Source organism: Sus scrofa, unplaced genomic scaffold (genome assembly GCF_000003025.6).
Source record: "Sus scrofa isolate TJ Tabasco breed Duroc unplaced genomic scaffold, Sscrofa11.1 Contig621, whole genome shotgun sequence".
Taxonomy (NCBI): Eukaryota; Metazoa; Chordata; class Mammalia; order Artiodactyla; family Suidae; genus Sus; species Sus scrofa.
This window is the reverse complement of record NW_018085268.1, coordinates 1-8309: the sequence shown is the minus strand read 5'-3', so window position 1 is coordinate 8309 and position 8309 is coordinate 1.

Genomic DNA, 8309 nt, shown 5'->3' with positions numbered 1-8309 from the left:
CTCAGCCCCTATGCTTCTTTGCTCAGGAAAGCAATGGTTGTCCAATTCTCACCTAGCCCTCTCCTCCTCTTTGTCCAGGGAGTGTCTGGGCTGCCTCTGGCTGCGTGTGCCCTGCTGCTTGGTGGGTGGTCTCCGTGGCCTGAGACCAACACCAAACATGTTCTCCTTCAGGGAGAATGGGGTGATTCGGCAGTAAAAGGCCTGGTTCGCACATGCCCCAGCAACCGCCCACTTCGCCAGCTGGGGAGGAACCCAGCTAGGCCTATTCTCAGACACGGCAAAAAACGCGCTTCGGAAAGCTACATTCTGTGCACATTCAGGGAGAAGGCTGATTTGGCAGGAAAAGTCCTGGTTTGCACAGGACCCAGCAACCCGCCCTTCGCCAGCTGGGGAGAGACCCAGCTAGTGTTGATCTTAGACACGGGAAAATCCGCACTTCGGGAAGCTGCATTCTCTGAATCTAAACTGTGCTCGGGGAACCAACCTCAGCCCCAATGCTTCTTTGCTCAGGAAAGCAATGGTTCTCTAATTCTCACCTAGCCCTCGGCTCCCCATAGGGCCAACAATGGTCTGGGCTGCCTCTGGCTGCGTGGGCCCTGCTGCTTGGTGGGTGGTCTCCGCGGCCTGAAACCAACTCCAAACTTGTTCTCCTTCGGGGAGAAGGCTGATTGGGCAGGAAAAGGCCTGCTTTGCAGAGGCCCTCAGCTGCTTGGTGGGTGGTCTCCGCGGCCTGAAACCAACTCCAAACGTGTTCTCCTTCGGGGAGAAGGGTGATTGGGCAGGAAAAGGCCTGGTTTGCAGAGGCCCTCAGCAACCCCCCATTCGCCAGCTCGGGAGGGACCAAGCTAGTGTCGATCTCAGACACGGCATAAACCGTTCTTTAGCAAGCAGCATTCTGCGAATCTAAGCTGTGCTCGGGGAACCAACCTCAGCCCCAATGCGTCTTTGCTCTGGAAAGCAACGATTGCCTAGTTCTCACCTAGTCCTCTGTTCCACATAGGGCCAAGTAGGGTCTGGGCTTCCTCCGGCTCCGTGATCCCTGCTGTTTGGCGGGTGGTCTCCGCAGCCTGAAACCAACTCCAAAAGTGTTCTCCTTCGGGGAGAAGGCTGATTCGGCAGGAAAAGGCCTGGTTTGCACAGGCGCCAGCAGCCCGCCCTTTGCCAGCTAGGGAGGGACCCAGCTAGGGTTGATCTCAGACACGGCACAATCCGCGCTTCGGGAATCAGCATTCTGGGAATCTAAACTGTGCTCGGGGAACCAACCTCAGCCCCAATGCATCTTTGCTCTGGAAAGCAATGGTTGTCTAATTCTCACCTAGCCCTCGGCTCCCCATAGGGCCAAAGATGGTCTGGCGTGCCTCTGGCTGCCTGGGCCCTGCTGCTTGTTGGGTGGTCTCCGCGGCCTGAAACCAACTCCAAACGTGTTCTCCTTTGGAGAGAAGGCTGATATGGCAGGAAAAGGCCTGGTTTGCACAGGCCCCAGCAACGCGCCTTTCGCCACCTCGGGAAGGACCCAGCTGGGGCCCAATACAGACATAGCACAAACCGCGAATCGGGAAGCTGCATTCTGCGAATCTAAACTGTGCTCCGGTAACCAACCTCAGCCCCAAGGCTTCTTTGCTCAGGAAAGCAATGGTTGTCCAAGTCTCACTTAGCCCATTCCTCCGCATTGGCCAAGGAGTGTCTTGACTTCCTCTGGCTCCGTGATCCCGGCTGCTTGGCGAGTGGTCTCCGTGGCCTGAAACCAACTCCAAACGTGTTCTCCTTCGGGGAGAAGGCTGATTCGGCAGGAAAAGGCCTGGTTTGCACAGGCCCAGCGATCCCACTCTTCGCCAGCTCGGGAGGGACCCAGCTAGGCCTGATTTCAGACACAGCACACTCCAGGCTTCGGGAAGCTGAATTCTGCGAATCTAACCTGTGCTCGGGGAACCAACCTCAGCCCCTATGCTTCTTTGCTCAGGAAAGCAATGGTTGTCCAATTCTCACCTAGCCCTCTCCTCCTCTTTGGCCAGGGAGTGTCTGGGCTGCCTCTGGCTGCGTGGGCCCTGCTGCTTGGTGGGTGGTCTCCGTGGCCTGAGACCAACACCAAACATGTTCTCCTTCAGGGAGAATGGGGTGATTCGGCAGTAAAAGGCCTGGTTCGCACATGCCCCAGCAACCGCCCACTTCGCCAGCTGGGGAGGAACCCAGCTAGGCCTATTCTCAGACACGGCAAAAAACGCGCTTCGGAAAGCTACATTCTGTGCACATTCAGGGAGAAGGCTGATTTGGCAGGAAAAGTCCTGGTTTGCACAGGACCCAGCAACCCGCCCTTCGCCAGCTGGGGAGAGACCCAGCTAGTGTTGATCTTAGACACGGGAAAATCCGCACTTCGGGAAGCTGCATTCTCTGAATCTAAACTGTGCTCGGGGAACCAACCTCAGCCCCAATGCTTCTTTGCTCAGGAAAGCAATGGTTCTCTAATTCTCACCTAGCCCTCGGCTCCCCATAGGGCCAACAATGGTCTGGGCTGCCTCTGGCTGCGTGGGCCCTGCTGCTTGGTGGGTGGTCTCCGCGGCCTGAAACCAACTCCAAACTTGTTCTCCTTCGGGGAGAAGGCTGATTGGGCAGGAAAAGGCCTGCTTTGCAGAGGCCCTCAGCTGCTTGTTGGGTGGTCTCCGCGGCCTGAAACCAACTCCAAACGTGTTCTCCTTCGGGGAGAAGGGTGATTGGGCAGGAAAAGGCTGGTTTGCAGAGGCCCTCAGCAACCCCCCTTCGCCAGCTCGGGAGGGACCAAGCTAGTGTCGATCTCAGACACGGCATAAACCGTTCATTAGCAAGCAGCATTCTGCGAATCTAAGCTGTGCTCGGGGAACCAACCTCAGCCCCAATGCGTCTTTGCTCTGGAAAGCAACGATTGCCTAGTTCTCACCTAGTCCTCTGTTCCACATAGGGCCAAGTAGGGTCTGGGCTTCCTCCGGCTCCGTGATCCTGCTGTTTGGCGGGTGGTCTCCGCAGCCTGAAACCAACTCCAAAAGTGTTCTCCTTCGGGGAGAAGGCTGATTCGGCAGGAAAAGGCCTGGTTTGCACAGGCCCCAGCAGCCCGCCCTTTGCCAGCTGGGGAGGGACCCAGCTAGGGTTGATCTCAGACACGGCACAATCCGCGCTTCGGGAAGCAGCATTCTGGGAATCTAAACTGTGCTCGGGGAACCAACCTCAGCCCCAATGCATCTTTGCTCTGGAAAGCAATGGTTGCCTAGTTCTCACCTAGTCCTCTGTTCCAAATAGGGCCAAGTAGGGTCTGGGCTTCCTCCGGCTCCGTGATCCCTGCTGCTTGGCGGGTGGTCTCCGCGGCCTGAAACCAACTCCGAAAGTGTTCTCCTTCGGGGAGAAGGCTGATTCGGCAGGAAAAGGCCTGGTTTGCAGAGGCCCTCAGCAACACCCCCTTCGCCAGCTCGGGAGGGACCAAGCTAGTGTCGATCTCAGACACGGCATAAACCGTTCTTTAGCAAGCAGCATTCTGCGAATCTAAGCTGTGCTCGGGGAACCAACCTCAGCCCCAATGCGTCTTTGCTCTGGAAAGCAACGATTGCCTAGTTCTCACCTAGTCCTCTGTTCCACATAGGGCCAAGTAGGGTCTGGGCTTCCTCCGGCTCCGTGATCCCTGCTGTTTGGCGGGTGGTCTCCGCAGCCTGAAACCAACTCCAAACGTGTTCTCCTTTGGAGAGAAGGCTGATATGGCAGGAAAAGGCCTGGTTTGCACAGGCCCCAGCAACCCGCCTTTCGCCACCTCGGGAAGGACCCAGCTGGGGCCCAATACAGACATAGCACAAACCGCGAATCGGGAAGCTGCATTCTGCGAATCTAAACTGTGCTCCGGTAACCAACCTCAGCCCCAAGGCTTCTTTGCTCAGGAAAGCAATGGTTGTCCAAGTCTCACTTAGCCCATTCCTCCGCATTGGCCAAGGAGGGTCTTGACTTCCTCTGGCTCCGTGATCCCTGCTGCTTGGCGGGTGGTCTCCGTGGCCTGAAACCAACTCCAAACGTGTTCTCCTTCGGGGAGAAGGGTGATTGGGCGGGAAAAGGCCTGGTTTGCAGAGGCCCTCAGCAACACCCCCTTCGCCAGCTCGGGAGGGACCAAGCTAGTGTCGATCTCAGACACGGCATAAACCGTTCTTTAGCAAGCAGCATTCTGCGAATCTAAGCTGTGCTCGGGGAACCAACCTCAGCCCCAATGCGTCTTTGCTCTGGAAAGCAACGATTGCCTAGTTCTCACCTAGTCCTCTGTTCCACATAGGGCCAAGTAGGGTCTGGGCTTCCTCCGGCTCCGTGATCCCTGCTGTTTGGCGGGTGGTCTCCGCAGCCTGAAACCAACTCCAAAAGTGTTCTCCTTCGGGGAGAAGGCTGATTCGGCAGGAAAAGGCCTGGTTTGCACAGGCCCCAGCAGCCCGCCCTTTGCCAGCTGGGGAGGGACCCAGCTAGGGTTGATCTCAGACACGGCACAATCCGCGCTTCGGGAAGCAGCATTCTGGGAATCTAAACTGTGCTCGGGGAACCAACCTCAGCCCCAATGCATCTTTGCTCTGGAAAGCAATGGTTGTCTAATTCTCACCTAGCCCTCGGCTCCCCATAGGGCCAAAGATGGTCTGGCGTGCCTCTGGCTGCCTGGGCCCTGCTGCTTGTTGGGTGGTCTCCGCGGCCTGAAACCAACTCCAAACGTGTTCTCCTTTGGAGAGAAGGCTGATATGGCAGGAAAAGGCCTGGTTTGCACAGGCCCAGCAACGCGCCTTTCGCCACCTCGGGAAGGACCCAGCTGGGGCCCAATACAGACATAGCACAAACCGCGAATCGGGAAGCTGCATTCTGCGAATCTAAACTGTGCTCCGGTAACCAACCTCAGCCCCAAGGCTTCTTTGCTCAGGAAAGCAATGGTTGTCCAAGTCTCACTTAGCCCATTCCTCCGCATTGGCCAAGGAGGGTCTTGACTTCCTCTGGCTCCGTGATCCCGGCTGCTTGGCGAGTGGTCTCCGTGGCCTGAAACCAACTCCAAACGTGTTCTCCTTCGGGGAGAAGGCTGATTCGGCAGGAAAAGGCCTGGTTTGCACAGGCCCCAGCGATCCCACTCTTCGCCAGCTCGGGAGGGACCCAGCTAGGCCTGATTTCAGACACAGCACACTCCAGGCTTCGGGAAGCTGAATTCTGCGAATCTAACCTGTGCTCGGGGAACCAACCTCAGCCCCTATGCTTCTTTGCTCAGGAAAGCAATGGTTGTCCAATTCTCACCTAGCCCTCTCCTCCTCTTTGGCCAGGGAGTGTCTGGGCTGCCTCTGGCTGCGTGTGCCCTGCTGCTTGGTGGGTGGTCTCCGTGGCCTGAGACCAACACCAAACATGTTCTCCTTCAGGGAGAATGGGGTGATTCGGCAGTAAAAGGCCTGGTTCGCACATGCCCCAGCAACCGCCCACTTCGCCAGCTGGGGAGGAACCCAGCTAGGCCTATTCTCAGACACGGCAAAAAACGCGCTTCGGAAAGCTACATTCTGTGCACATTCAGGGAGAAGGCTGATTTGGCAGGAAAAGTCCTGGTTTGCACAGGACCCAGCAACCCGCCCTTCGCCAGCTGGGGAGAGACCCAGCTAGTGTTGATCTTAGACACGGGAAAATCCGCACTTCGGGAAGCTGCATTCTCTGAATCTAAACTGTGCTCGGGGAACCAACCTCAGCCCCAATGCTTCTTTGCTCAGGAAAGCAATGGTTCTCTAATTCTCACCTAGCCCTCGGCTCCCCATAGGGCCAACAATGGTCTGGGCTGCCTCTGGCTGCGTGGGCCCTGCTGCTTGGTGGGTGGTCTCCGCGGCCTGAAACCAACTCCAAACTTGTTCTCCTTCGGGGAGAAGGCTGATTGGGCAGGAAAAGGCCTGCTTTGCAGAGGCCCTCAGCTGCTTGTTGGGTGGTCTCCGCGGCCTGAAACCAACTCCAAACGTGTTCTCCTTCGGGGAGAAGGGTGATTGGGCAGGAAAAGGCCTGGTTTGCAGAGGCCCTCAGCAACCCCCCCTTCGCCAGCTCGGAGGGACCAAGCTAATGTCGATCTCAGACACGGCATAAACCGTTCTTTAGCAAGCAGCATTCTGCGAATCTAAGCTGTGCTCGGGGAACCAACCTCAGCCCCAATGCGTCTTTGCTCTGGAAAGCAACGATTGCCTAGTTCTCACCTAGTCCTCTGTTCCACATAGGGCCAAGTAGGGTCTGGGCTTCCTCCGGCTCCGTGATCCCTGCTGTTTGGCGGGTGGTCTCCGCAGCCTGAAACCAACTCCAAAAGTGTTCTCCTTCGGGGAGAAGGCTGATTCGGCAGGAAAAGCTGTTTGAAAGCAGCGCCCTTTGCCAGTAGGAGGGTTTGATCTCACACGGCACAATCCGCGCTTCGGAAGCAGCATTTGAATCAAACTGTGTGGGGAACCAACTCAGCCCATGCTCTTGCTCTGGAAAGCATGGTGAAACAGCCTCGGTCCCATAGGCCAAGATGGGGCGTGCCTCTGGCTGCTGGGCCCTGCTGCTTGGGGGTCTCCGCGGCTGAAACCAATCCAAACGTGTTCCTTGGGAGAAGGCTGATATGGCAGGAAAAGCCTGGTTGCACAGGCCAGCACCGCCTTCGCCACTGGAGGACCCAGTGGGCCAAAATCCGCCGGTATCGGGGAAGCTGGACAATTTTACATAGCTGAATCTAAACTGTTGGCTCCGGGGGGGGGTGAACCAACCTCAGCCCCAGGCCCACTCTTCCCTCGCTCCAGGAAAGCAAAATGCGTTGCTCCAAAGTTGTCCACTCTAGCCCGCAATCCGTGACTGAGACAACACCAAACATGTTCTCCTTCAGGAGAATGGGTATTCGGCAGTAAGGCCTGGTTCGCACATGCCCCAGCACCGCCCATTCGCCAGCTGGGAGGAACCAGCTAGGCCTATTCTCAGACACGGCAAAAAAGCGCTTCGGAAGACACTCTGTGCACATTCAGGAGAAGGCTGATTGGCAGGAAGGTCCTGGTTTGCACAGGACCAGCAACCGCCCTTCGCCGAGCTGGGGAGAGACCGAGCTATGTGATCTTCAGACACGGGAAAACGCACTTCGGGAAGTGCAATTTCTGAATCTTGTGCTCGGGGAACCAACCTCAGCCCAATGCTTCTTTGCTCAGGAAAGCAATGGTTCTCTAATTCCACCTAGCCCTCGCTCCCCTAGGGCCAACAATGGTCTGGGCTGCCTCTGGCTGCGTGGGCCCTGCTGCTTGGTGGGTGGTTCCGCGGCTGAAACCAACTCAAACTTGTTCTCCTTCGGGGAAGGGTGATTGGGCAGGAAAAGGCCTGCTTTGCAGAGGCCCTCAGCTGCTTGTTGGGTGGTCCTCCGCGGCCTGAAACCAACTCAAACGTGTTCTCCTTCGGGGAGAAGGGTGATTGGGCAGGAGGCCTGGTTTGCAGAGCCCTCAGCCATCACCCCCTTCGCAGCTCGGGAGGACCAAGCGTGCGATCTCAGACACGGCATAAACCGTTCTTTAGCAAGCAGCATTCTGCGAACTAAGCTGTGCTCGGGAACAACCTCAGCCCCAATGCATCTTTGCTCTGGAAAGCAATGGTTGTCTAATTCTCACCTAGCCCTCGTCCCCATAGGGCCAAAGATGGTCTGGCGTGCCTCTGGCTGCCTGGGCCCTGCTGCTTGTGGGTGGTCTCCGCGGCCTGAAAACCAACTCCAAACCGTGTTCTCCTTTGGAGAGAAGGCTGATATGGCAGGAAAAGGCCTGGTTTGCACAGGCCCAGCACCCGCCTTTCGCCACCTCGGGAAGGACCTCAGCTGGGCCCAATACAGACATAGCACAAACCGCGAATCGGGAAGCTGCATTCTGCGAATCTAAACTGTGCTCCGGTAACCACCTCAGCCCAAGGCTTCTTTGCTCAGGAAAGCAATGGTTGTCCAAGTCTCACTTAGCCCATTCCTCCGCATTGGCCAAGGAGGGTCTTGACTTCCTCTGGCTCCGTGATCCCTGCTGCTTGGCGGTGGTCTCCCGTGGCCTGAAACCAACTCCAAACGTGTCTCCTCGGGAGAAGGGTGATTGGGCGGGAAAAGGCCTGGTTTTGCAGGAGGCCCTCAGCAACACCCCTTCGCCAGCTCGGGAGGGACCAAGCTAGTGTCGATCTCAGACACGGGCATAAACCGTCTTTAGCAAGCAGCATTCTGCGAATCTAAGCTGTGCTCGGGGAACCAACCTCAAGCCCAATGCGTCTTTGCTCTGGAAAAGCAACGATTGCCTAGTTCTCACCTAGTCCTCTGTTCACAATAGGGCCAGTAGGGT